The sequence below is a fragment of the Ixodes scapularis genome, unplaced genomic scaffold (assembly GCF_016920785.2).
Source record: "Ixodes scapularis isolate PalLabHiFi unplaced genomic scaffold, ASM1692078v2 PGA_scaffold0__279_contigs__length_252992795, whole genome shotgun sequence".
NCBI classification, from domain to species: domain Eukaryota; kingdom Metazoa; phylum Arthropoda; class Arachnida; order Ixodida; family Ixodidae; genus Ixodes; species Ixodes scapularis.
The window spans coordinates 39,153,433-39,166,664 of record NW_024609835.1 but is presented as its reverse complement, the minus strand read 5'-3'; the positions used below and the strand labels follow the sequence as shown (position 1 = coordinate 39,166,664).

Below are 13,232 nucleotides of genomic sequence, written 5' to 3'. Positions count from 1 at the left end.
AGGAACACTGCGTCGGGTCTGGGCGGCGTAAACAGACGGGCCCGGGATCGGGACTATAGCGACGTCGCCAACTTTCGATGTCGAACCAGAGGCTCGCCTGGTTCGACGAACCTCCGAACTCTTTGGCAGAATCGACAAAGTTCCGACTCCATATCCGCGCATACTACACAGCTCAGCGTGAACGGGACATCGGCGCTTTCTTTTCTTAATTTCTTTTCTCTAATTGGCATAAAGGATTTTTTTGTGTGTGTGTGAGTTGCGAGAAATCAGAAGAAAAAAAACGGCGATCGCTTGTTCGCGCAAATTGTGATACGCTTAGTACGTCTCCCTTCTCATGACCATACCACTCTATCCTGCAGACGGAGGATGATATTCACAGAGTAGCCGAACAAATTTAATCGAAGTGCAATTCACGGATGTCCGATGGCGTCGCAATGTGTCAGCGAATGACACACGGACATCAGGGTGCATTGGGGTCCTCCTTAAAGTTTGTCCAAATACTTTTTTTTATGTACCCAATTAGGGAATAAAATATCGCTAGCCCGTTGGTCACGCACCCAAGACAGCTGATGCCAGCAAAGCGGGAGCATCTGAAGAGCGGCGAGTCACGAAATTCGTGAATTAAAATAAGGTTCCTAAATAAAAATTGCGCTTCGTTCTTCTTATACCAAGTATCGAAGTTCTTCGCTCGGCCGACACGGTAGATTGTTCCGGTACCTCTGATAACGATACGATATGATGCGCAAAGGAGTCGGCGGAGTATCGGGTATTGTTATCGGAGTTATCCGAAGGAGCTACCCAGAACTCTCCCTTAGTAACGCCGTTCCTTTTACCCGACCATCGCTCACCAAACAGGAAACACACACTGGCAGCTAACGCGAATTCCAGGCGTCGTTTCTGCGGTTCCTCACCCCAGCAACTTTAGTCATTCACCTCCGCAGCCTACTGCTATTTTCCTCGGTTTCACTTTTCACTCTCCCCTCCCCTCCCTCCCATTTTCTCCCTCTATCTTTGTCGCTCTCTCCTTACATCGACCGATCGCTTTCACCTCTTTTTCATCGCTATTGTAATTAGTACTTCGTTTATCCCCATTCGTCTTTCCTTCTGGAGTTTCTGCTACCAATTTTTCCGGGTACGGATTCCAGAAAAGGTGGTATCGCGCTGTACCTTTATCGCTGCTGAATCACCCGTTCGCGGCACGCTGTCGGTCCGTAAAAATCGCACACGAGATTATAGCATGAACAACGTGTCAGAGTTGCAACGCCGCAATTAAAGAAACCTGCACTTGACAAGGACGACACGATCGACACGTACACGACGCGAGTTCAATAAACATGTGACGTCTGAGCTATATGGAGGAAAAATCAACACTGGCGTTAGACGCAGGAGGAAAAAAATAATCGAACGTCGAAACATACGCGAAGGCTTTGTATGTACACATGATCGATAGAATCGCAAAAAGGTGAGGAACCTGTTGTGCCACTGCGGGCAAAGGGTAAGAAATAGCGTGCGAGCAAGCTACCGAGAATTGAGAAAGGGCGTTTCCGGGGAACGGCGAGAATGGCGAGATGAGCAGAAAATGTCCTCGTAGTACGTCGATAATATTCACCTGTCAGCAGAAACGGTCGGCCGCAGTTAGCTGGCTTTCGACTCTCGGCATTCATTTTGTTTCTCTTTCTTTCTTTCTCAACGCGATACATTGGGGTTTACTTCGCACAGTCGAAATTGCCGTTATCGTTTTTATTGTGTCGCAGTCATGCGCTCGAGACCGCCGGCAAAATAAACACACGGATTTGAGGAAATAGACAGCTTTCCTCGCACTCTTTGGCGCCGCCGCCCCAAGATATACGTTGATCTGTCTCGCTACAAAATAAATATGCCGCTCTCTCAAAAGACCATGACTCGCAACGAAACACTACAAAAATAAAAGGACAAAAAAATACATGCGAAGTGTTCTTTTTCAAGCACGGGAACGCACAGCCTTAGATAAAAAAAGAAAGCAGCACAAGCGTAATTTGCGCAGCTAGAAACAAAGACTAGATACGACAAATAAAAAAAATAAAATAAAGAAAGCACGGTGCAACTTAGCGTTTATCTTGAGCGTACCCCTATTCGCTATTGTGTACGCGAGGGACAAGGCGTCACACGTTCCGGTTTACTTTGCCCTCAGAGTCGGGACAATAGGCCTAGTTTGTACAGCGCCTCTTGCGAGCAAAGACAAATATTTCTCGGTCGCGTTTGGGTTGTGCGTCATTGCGCTTTTTCACGTTGCTCGCGGACGCCAAAAGCTGGAAGCATTTTATTGGTGGATATAAAGATGTGGAAGAATATAACGAGAGTTACAGCAAAAGCATATATACTTGTCAATTTGATAGGGCACCGAAAGCGCGAGCTGCATTTTTCTTTCGCTTATTTTAACTTTTTTTTAAAGGTTTTGTTATTTAGCGTAGCCAGATGCTGACACTCGCTCGTAAAGGCGCGTAACTCGAGCATCATCGAACGCCGCAGTGCCGCTTTATGCTCGGGGCGGGCATTACATGGTTGCCTCTTACGCTTCAGTCTTACGAAAGTCTTACGAACGCCCTCGCGCCCCCTGGCTGAGAGCAACAGGACTACAGGCGTTGCAGAGGGGAGGCGGATACATAAACCGCGAAGCAATAAACGCGCAGCGATCGCCACAGGAACGGATAAATTATCGTGGCTATAACGGCATGAGTTATGGAGAGCCGCCCTTCTCAGAATATTCGCGGCAACATCATGAGCGCCATAAAGTCGAAGCTGCCGCCAATTTGAATGCTGACGTACTCATAGATGGGAGAGAAAAAAAAAACTAAATTGCTTTAATTACCGATTGAAAGGCGCTAGGATTCAACGGGTTCCTACAACTATGCGCTGAGAAACCGAGGGAGAGAAGTCAGAACGCCGAGCTCTGGTTGGAAGGATTAGTGGGTAGACCCAAAGCTAGCTTCGTTTGTCTCCACGCTACTCGTCGAACCTCCGGACCCCAATTTCCGGGAACTCGCACTCGATGCCTCCGACATGCGTCATGCCTCGGGGGACCGGCCATGGCCTCGCGCAGCACAAGGTCCGGCTGGACCACTCCCCTAAGCCGTCTGACGTCACGGGACTGGCTTCCCAGAAGAAAGGACCCAAGGCTTGAAAAGGGGAAGCCGGACAAAAGAAGGCCCGCTCTTGGACGGCAGCTCTCTCGAAAGGCGGGACACGAAGGATGGTGCAGCGGTGACAAGGAGACGAAGACGCTGGCGCGGGATTTGGCGGGAGACGGACGGAGGCGCGGGGAAAGTGCGGGCACTACGTCGAGTGGCGGACTCGACAAACGGACCGGACAGCGACCCTGGACGACGACGTCCCCATGACGCGGTGTGGACGACCACCGCTGGGACTTGGAGAAGCTGCTTGGGCAGCCGACTTTTCCCCGGCCTCGCTGTTGACCGTCCCCCGATCCCGAAACCCCCCAAGCAATGAGTGAGTGAATAAACCCTTTTGCCGAGAGCGAAGTATTGAAGTTTCATATTCATCCGGAGACAGGGTCTGAGGGAATCGGAGCTAGAAGATGCCCGCAAGGTCTAAAGTGAAGATGTGTGACGGCGTCGATCCGTACCCACTATGCGTCGGCGCGGACACCACTCCAGATGCGAACGTGCAGCCAGCTAAGACGCACGTGGACACAATTAACTACCTGGCTTTGTCGGCGAACTATACGCACCTTTGTGGTGCGGGAAGATGAGCAATGCTATTTTATTTTTTCTTGGTTTAATTTCTTTTTTTTTTAAGTCTCCTCTATTTATTTTGTCGTTGTCCTATTTCACGTTGAACTATTTCACGAGTGGATGGGTGAAGAGCCCAACAGTGATGTGTCTCCCATCAAAGCGTATCGTCGTGCTGAGCGAGGCGAGTTGGCAGGCAATAAAACAAGCGTCTTTATGAGAGCCAATGGTTGCCTGCAAACGAAGATATGTGCCCGTACTTGCCGCATTAGCCGCCGCCGCCGCAACACCATCGACACAAGTGTTCTACAAACGTTACACAATTACAGAAACGCTGCGAGAAAGGTAAAAGCACATCCCTGCAGCGTGACAGTATATCAGACACCAAATAAACACTGCCTCGGCCGCTATGGCAATGCGCACAGGATGCGCACAGGATGCGACCAGAAGCATCCATGCAATCGACGTACAGTAGAGAGCAACGTATTTCTTACCGGTAATGAAGTGATGACCGCAGACACGGACACTTTTGATGTATCCGAGGAAGCCAGAGGCTTCGGCGTTTCTGGTACAGCAGCTTTGTACACTCACACTGTCGCGTTATCACCTTTGGCAAACGGTGCAGCCCAACATTTGGCTCTGTGTTACTCTGCTGAGCAGAGGACTCGCTTCTGCATCGGCAGCCGAACACCGGCATGACTGCACCACTGCGACCGCACGCCAGAAGAAAGACACGTACAGTGTGCACCGCAAACGCCGCTAACGCAGCAGCGGCCAAAGTTGCCGGCGCCGATCCCGAAACTATGTTAGCACCTGGCAATGGCGCTGACGTATCCCATAAGCCCCTGCTGTGACGTCCGTGAGAACTACGTATACGAGACAGCGATAACGTTATACTATATAGTCTGAGGCAGAAAGTCACGTAGACTGCAAATTCGAACAGATGGAATACGGCATCGACGGGAAGAATGAAAATACAAACGAATGGTTATAATTATTTGCTATTCGACTACAGACCGCGACGATTTCCAGTACGTTCGCAACGCACTGCATGTCAACGCACGTGCAAAGGCAACACGCAACTTTTTTTTTTTTTTTTCAGTATTATGATAAAACACGCATTCCCTATATATTTGCCATGAAGCAAAGTTTAACAACCACAGAAAATGAAAAACCGGATACATTTGGCTTCGGAGTGATACGCACATCCCTTGTTCAAAGTCACAAAAGCCACTGCCACGTGCCTGCCCATCGGAAAACTGGAAAGGTAACAAAATAAGCAGGAAGCTCCAGCGGATAGGTATGATATACGGCGCTCTTCAAAAACGTGGTGAACTGAAATACTTGGTAGTTATAACGTGCATGCTCGATTAGACAACAGTTGTCAAACAAGGTGCGCGAATTCCTCGTGTTCGTCAACTCTCTATTGAGACAACCGGCCAACTGTGGAGGCTACGGCCGCTGCGACCCAATACGAGTGTCGAAGCGAGGCACGTGACACATGGCACGGGAGCGTGTGTGTCACTGCGCCGAATGCGAGGCCCGGAAAAACCGGCTGTTGTCTGTTGGCCAACGGGTCGTCCGCTGCGAAACCAACTTCGGATGAACGTCCACCGCCACAACATTGCTATCCGCTAGAGTAGAGAGCTCTTTGGAAAAATTTCACGAGAGACAATCATAGGCTCAATTTACCCACGAATCTGTGGTGGGTGCTGATGTCAAGGGCCCAGTGCGATTTTTGAGCGGAAGTGTTCGATCGCCAACGGCCATGGCGCTACAAGAAGAAAGAAATCGGCAATTGAACTATAGTTCAATTGCCGTTAAAAGAAAAAAAAAAGAAGCCCAGACTACTTTTTTGTCGCGGGGGGCGCTGTTGCTGGCGGTAATGAGGATTCCGTGGCCTGAACCATGGGGTGTTGTCACGTGCCTTGCTCCAGAGCTCTTATTGGGCCGCAGGGGCTGCAGCCGCCAGAGTTCGTCAAGTTATTGTTAACCGGAGTATATAAAAAACCGAGAGGGAGGTTACGACTGGATGAGATAGCATCCCGAACTGACCATTGAAAAGGTTCCATCGTCTAAATTCCGCACATCTAAATAAAACAAAACAAAAAACGTCACGTGAATCTATTTCGATGTAAGTATCAGGGAAGAAATCACTGCGATATATATATATATATATATAGGGTGGTTTCATCTCAAATCGTGTAGGCAAAAAGGGTCGAATTTTTAATTTCGATGAAAAAAACATATGTTATGGCGCCGTTTCTAAAACCGCAGTCGACACAAACCACAAGTTCGTCGGATTTTTTGTTCTCGACTTATGAATTTTTAAAGAGGCCGCGGCGAAAAGCAGTGTTTTTCACACCCGTCGTGGGTCGGATGTTTCGCTTGATCTCCCGCCATGGATTTTCAGTCCACATTATATTATCTTTTTTGAAGCACTCTGTCGACACATTTAAAAAGCTCCAATTCCATGAAATAATTTTAGCCTTTTGCTTTTTTTCTGTAAAAATGTCAAAAACACCTCCTCGGTCAATTGTTGACGAACTTTGACAATTAATTACTGGCGATCTACTTGGGTTACACCGATATTTTTTATGTCCATGGAGAGCCCAAAACACGCTCTTCATATTTATTATAAAATGCCTTGGCTGTATAAAATATCCTTTGCGGTACGTTTACGTTAATATTATGCAAAAACCAAAATAACACTTTATATCGTTCTTCATTCGATGGTTTCACACGGTAATAATGAAGACGTGACTCCTCATTGTCTAATAGAAAACAAGCCGAAGCTCGAGACATAAATGTCCGGCAATGCTTGTTTGTAGATCGCGAAATTATATATATTCATTACCTCTAGGGCGACAATACTCAGCTTGATTTTCCATAGTATATTTCTATTAAAAAGAAGCTTACTCGCTGTATCCTTGTGAGCACAATAATCTCAAGATTGCGACAAACTAACGAAAAAAAATTATAAAATATATAATTAAGTGAAATCAATCAGCAGCTTCACAGGGTATAATCTGGTCGCCCTTTGAATGCAGAAAAGCCATTAGTACAGTGAAATTCGAAGAAAATTTAACCGAAATGAATGATACCCGGGGGGCACGGAAAGTATTTAAGTATTTCACAGAAAACGTTAAAACACAAAATGGACAAACCGTACCCGAAAGCCGACATTTCGATAGCCTCGCACTAGTGACAAGGCTGAGCAGACTATAGGTCAATCGAAAAGGAGGTGAATGAGGAAAAAAGAAAAAAATGTGGGAGGGAAGAATGCGGGAAGTCAGCTTTAACAAAGCACAGGTCACACAAGCTGTTCGGAAATTCACGGGGAAGTTCATTTACACTTGCAGCGCGTATCCTTCAATTCGATCAGCGCGTTGAATTGTGGCAGTACATGATCTCGGCGATCAGCTGATTGTAGACACCTCTGCCGTTCGCATTAGATTCCGGCGCTTTTAAGTAATAAAACAACGAAAATTCAATTTTATTCGTTTTCTGAGTTTTGAGACAATCTTCAGTGAATTTTCCTAATCTCGAGAGTAGAATCTTGGCTTCAGAAAACTGTATCATTCCATAACCGTAACTTTTTTGGTGATCGCGATTTTTTAGGAATATATTGCTTTATATCTTTCATTCGTGGCGACGACAAATCGTAACGACTACTATGCTAGATTGGCTCATTGCTGCATCGGGACAGGTTGGGGCAGATGATGCGAAGAGACGACCGTTCTTATCGGCACGATGTGATGTACTAGTGGGAGTTTTCTTTTCTGAACTCGACAGCGTGAAACTGAAGTCCGTTTGAGGCTGTAGCGGATGTTCAACGACGGTACAGTGCAGCTCTGTCACCTTGCTGATAGTAACGAGTACCGTCGATGCGAGGTCTTGTGACTTGACCTCTCGACGACTTCTATTCGACGGTTTCCGGGCATTTTCGCAGCTGCCGTGGCGAGTTCGTCACTGTTTTGAACTTCATAGGTCTCAGGCCTGACTTGATTTTAGTAGTCATCTTACCTGCCTAATTATATCGATGATGTTTTGTCTTCAGCGATGTAGCGAGTAGAGTGTCCTCGCGTTCGGTGAGATTTGGGGCCCCCGATGGCTCCTTCATTTCAAAATGTGAGCACGAAAACTACTACCGCTGTCAAAATATTCTGTTATCAACCAATATTAAACCCACAATCACAGATGTAAAGAGCATTCGTGTTTATTTTTTAGCTTTGACTTCTGTTATTGAAAGTTAAACGAAAAAAAAAAATATTGAATTTGGAGACCTTTAATTTGTTCCTCACCGAAGAAATACAGCGAAAAGCAGACGCCGACGACAACTACTACGGCAGTTTTTCTTTTTTTTTCTTTTTTACATCACGTGATTCCTCTCCGCCAATCGTATTCGTCCCTTTGAGCGTTCCCTAGTTCGCTCTGTTTGGCCCTAGATTCCCTACTCAAATCCAGCGTTTAGCTAGGGCGCGTCTGTAAAGCCGGCTTAACGTTGGTGCAATCGGAATTTAAACCCGTGCTTACCTGAGCTCGGTTTAGGGCGCTAAGCCGGCTTAGGAAAGTGCCGCTTTGGGTTAAGGTAAGCGGCGTTGGTGCAACCGGCCCTAAGTTCTAAAAAAGCCCCATTAAAAGCTGACAGTATCAATAAACAAAAAAAAAAAGTATGCTTCGAACCATGTCTGCAGAGATTTTGTACGGTCAATGTGACAAAACCGCCATAAAAAAAATAGAAAAAACACGGTTTGCACACAGTAGGGAGTTTTAGGGAACCTTGTTTGCACAACCGATACGGTATACGATGGGCCCTCAGGCATACGAACTGCGCAGGCGCTATCGCAGAAGACTCGCGCATGCGCAGTGCGTACCGGAGGGCCCATCGTATACCGTATCGGTTGTGCAAACAAGGTTCCCTAAAACTCCCTACTGTGTGCAAACCGTCTTTTGTACGACGTGCGAGCAGGGTAGGCGGCTGTAGGCAAAGTTTGAGGAACGCAACTCTGTTACGTCACGCCAGTAGTGGTCCCAGACATTGGTTTAGGGGGAGGCGAATTTCCGACACTGGCTTCGGAGGGAGGGGGGGAGGGGGGGGGGGGGCAGGCAGCGGGAGAGACCGCGAGAGATAATCGCGGCGGACGGCGCCCAGGAGATTATTCCGGTCATCGCCGCGGTATCACATCGTGCGAGCTAAACCAAAAAAGGAAGACCTCGAGGCGACGGCTAATATCTAAAAAGAGACAACTTTTAGATAATGTGTGAGGTTTGGCTGGTGTACATCGTCGAAGTCCACTTGCCACTTCCAGTGAACAAGAGCGCTCCCGAATTCCTAAAACAAACGTAAAAAAAAAAACAAAAAAAAAACGATCAAAGATGTTTTGAAGGAGGGGTTGTACGCAGGTGTTCGCGACACGCGCCGAAATCACTGCCTGAAGCTCAAACGCACGCATGACACTGTTAAAAAAAAAAAAAAAAGAAAAAAAAAAGATAATAATAATAATAATAATTAAAAAAAAATTGTTCCGACACCGGGAATCGAACCCGGGCCTCCTGGGTGAGAGCCAGGTATCCTAACCACTAGACCATGCCGGAGGACGTTCCTCCGAGCAGCTTCACGTCTTCTCATAGGGGCTTAATAACCCTGGGCGGCCGTCAAAGCCACGCATACGTGCTTTTCGCTTCATAATTTACGCGCACTCCAACCTCATTGTTGACGAGCTTCGACAGTGAGCAGACTGCTCGGGTTTGGTGATGACCTGCGGTCCCGATGGAAAGGGCGAGCGCGCCGTTTTCACCACACCCGCGAGCACAAGTGCTGAGGAAACTGTTTCGAAATGGATGCTCCACTAAGTTACGCCCTTGCATGCTCACACACCGGAAACTCTGTCAAAAATAATAAAAAAGAATCGTCTCACTATTTCTTGCACAGTGCAAAGTCAGGTACATAAGCTAGAGGATCGAATCGCTACGAGAAGATACTGGGGAGTTTTTGTGGATGATTTCCGCTGTCCTGCAACGGTCGCCCGCAACCCGCTACGAAATCCGGGACTCTGCAAGCAAGGCAAGCGCCTCGCATGCGCCAGTAAGGGCGTCTTCGTTCTAAAGAGCCTAGCGGAGGTGGGAAGACGAAACTCCCTGCGTGTGTGTGTGTGTGTGTGTGCGTGGGGGGGACACTGTTTCCGTTTCTTTTCTGTGTAGAAGTGTTCGGATCCAAATGTTTCGGCAATTATTTTCTATTCGTGAAATGTGTCGTCTTTTGCTCACGACCCTCCAGCTCCGTAATGCGGCGAAGCGTTGGTACATTCCGTGTTCTCGGAAAAACACCGACCGTGAATAAGGCGAATGATACGGGGACAAGGTTGGAGCGATCCCGCAGCAAATGCGTGCCCGGCGATGTCGGAGATAGCCGCGCGCAGCCCTGCCCCTACTACACCGCTGCATACCATGCAACCTCTTAGCGTCTTTCCATACTTTTTTTTTTTCCCCTTATGTCCTTCGATTAATGCACGCAGAGTACCCGCAGGACTCGCAACAAGCAAAAATAAATGTACGCAAATACAATTCACAAGGAAAGAGCGCAGGGAAGTAAATAAACGCAGACCAACTAGCCCTCTTAGAAGAGGTCAATAAAAATAACGAATTATAGACCATGCGTTTGCATACAAACAGGCCGGGCACATTTATTCGCGCCCACTGGGAGTGGCCACACCTGACGCGCAATGGTCTATACACCATTCCAGTATTTACAAGCCCTCAGCCCAGCGCGCGATCTCCTCAGCCTAGCACGCGCATGTTCGTCGCTTCGGACAGCGAACAAACCACGCGCCATACGCACGAACACTGAAAATAAAACCGGCCAGGAGCCCCCCTTTAAAAAAAAAAAATAATAATAAAAAAAGTTTTATAGATTGCTCTGGCAGGCGAATCTTTTTTAGAGTTTGTGCGTATGGCGCGTGCTCTAAATGACCGAAATAATGTTTATTGTGAAAGAATCCTATGAGGGTCTCGCTACTTAGTATCAAATCGAGCAATTGTGAAAACCATAGAAAGATATTTAAAAAAAAAAAAGTGCTTTGCTCGTTTTTTGAAGCCCCAAACCAACACTTCCTAGAATAATCAAGACCAGCGAACCATCACGGTCGGATGGCGCCAACTCAGTAACTGGACCCGATGCCGAGCCTCATTCGACGCGTTCATTGGGCACGAGGCCCGGCCGAACGATGACGCGGCGCTCGCATCCAATCCGTGCCTTCGCTCGATCTCGCTGTGATGACGTCAATAATTCTGGTGCACACGCGCTGACTAATCCCGTTTCGTGAAGACGGCACGCTGGAATGTGCGTTAGAACGGCGAACAACAAGTCACCCGGACACACGGCGGGGGGGGGGGGGGGGGGGGGGGGGGGGGGGGGGGGGGGGGGCTTATAATCGCGATGTGCTTGGAATTTTTCTCCAGCCGTATTAAGCTATTCAGCGAAGCATTTCGATATCCAGAGTGTTTCTTTCGGGAGTATTTTGGAGATATCGTTCTTGCCCGAAATAGCTGGGGAAATGCGGCGTATTCATACAGTGTATCTAATTTTGATTAAGAGAAGTTCTGTCTTCATCACCCTGTATTTATCAAGCTCGAAGGGCAGGAGATAAGGGAATAATCATCGCGGTAAGTTGACTAATTAAATACATTAGGTTAATTAACTTTGTAAAGACGGGCTTTAGGGGTCATGTCGGAATGGCAATAACGACGCAGTTAAAAACAGAAAATTGTAAAAAGGTAGTGTTTTTTTTTAGGTGTTTACTTGTCAATTTTTGTGTTTTTCGCCCGACTTAAAAAAAAAAATTGCGCTTTTAGCCAGCGTCGGAAGCCCTGTCAACAATAACGCTTGGAAGAGTGACCTACACGTCACTCTTCCAAGCGTAATTGTGGGCAGGACACTGCGGTCATTATGGGCAGGCAGTGACGACATATGGAAGAAGTCAAGCGTCACTGGGGAGCTTTCGTGGAGAGTAGGGAGTTTTCGTTGATCGTTTCCGCCGTCCCGCAACGCTCTCCGCAGCGGGCTACGATACCCGGAACTCTACAGCCAAAGCCATCGGCGCGCAGGCGCAGTAGCGGCTTCTTCGTTGCGGAGGGGGAAATGCGGTCTACGAAAACTCCCTAGTTTTCCCACCTACGCTACGCTCTGCGGAACGGAGACTCCACTACTTCGCTTGCGCAGCCTCGCTTGCAGAGTCCCGGATCTTGCAGCGGGTTGCGCAGAACGTTGCGGGACAGCGGAAACTATCTTTAGAGAAACTCCCTATTGTGCCCAGGGCTTGCAACGCTCTCTTTAAACGCATTTTTGAAATCGGGCGGGAAAAAAAAAAACACGCGAAATTTGATTCATATCCTGCAAACCATTGCTTTTTCGCAAATTATTGAAATTGGTCTGACCTCTAATAGTAATTGCCATTAATACTGCGATTCCGAGAGTACCCCTAAAACCAATAATTAGAAAGTTACTTAACATATTTTAGTTAATTAGTCAGCTTAGCATGAGAAGTATCTTCTCATCTAATGTCCACCAAGCCTGATGTAGGGGTAATTTCATTTCAAATCGTGCAAGAAAAAATTATGGGTCCTCAAAATATTCTTGAAAAAATATATATTGGTGGGAAATGTGCAAATACAAAAAAAAAATCTCTAAATTAATTTTTTTTTTTTTGGAAGGGGGGGGGGGGGGGGTTGAAAGGGACAGAAGGTAGGTCTTGCGATTTTCGCAGTTTTCTTTAGTGACACATTTTGGAGTCTCGCAACGTTAGGTTATCTTTTTTACAACAATTATAACGTCGTTTACTGCTTTAATACTTCATATAGACCTTTTCATTTCAGTAGTTGCCTGACCGTCGGGTAGAGGGCGCTGGCGCACTCGCCGCCAACTGAGAAACGAGAATTTTATGGTGTATGGGTTTGTGGAAACACATCTCAGAGACATGGAGCAGCCACCTTGCAACCCTCACTATGTGTGGGAAAAATGCAACAGAATGGAGGGAACAAGGAAGGGAGGTGGAATTGGAGCATTTATTAAGAAGAATATGAACTTTCAAAGGATCAGAAAGAAGTGCGCCCAATATTTGTGGCTGAAAGGAAAAGTCGCTGGGGAATCAACAGTCCTTGAATGGTTTACTTATGGACAGGGACAGGTGCTAAAGAGGAAAACACAAAAATGATTGATTGCATATCAAGAGACATTAGTGAACTAGGGGAAAGCTCTGAAATAATTATTATGGGAGACATGAATGCCTATATTGAGGGTCTGGATGGGTATACGGACTCAACTGGAAGCATATTACTAGAACTGGTGGGAAAACATGACTTAGTTTTATGTAATACCAGTCGAAGGTGTGACGGGCACATAACGTGGGAAACTGGCGATCTACATTCAACTATAGATTACGTACTCATGTCTCACAATATATATGGTAAGTTACAAGTAATGAAAATAGATGAAGAAGGTTCCAA

General features: G+C 47.0%; 1 non-coding gene across 1 annotated transcript; it reads right to left on the bottom strand.

The window, feature by feature from the left end:
- Positions 1 to 9,254: 9,254 nt before the first annotated feature.
- On the bottom strand, positions 9,255 to 9,326 carry Trnae-cuc. Its single transcript has one exon. It is a non-coding gene; the product is annotated as a tRNA-Glu (tRNA).
- Between the last annotated feature and the right edge of the window lie 3,906 nt (positions 9,327 to 13,232).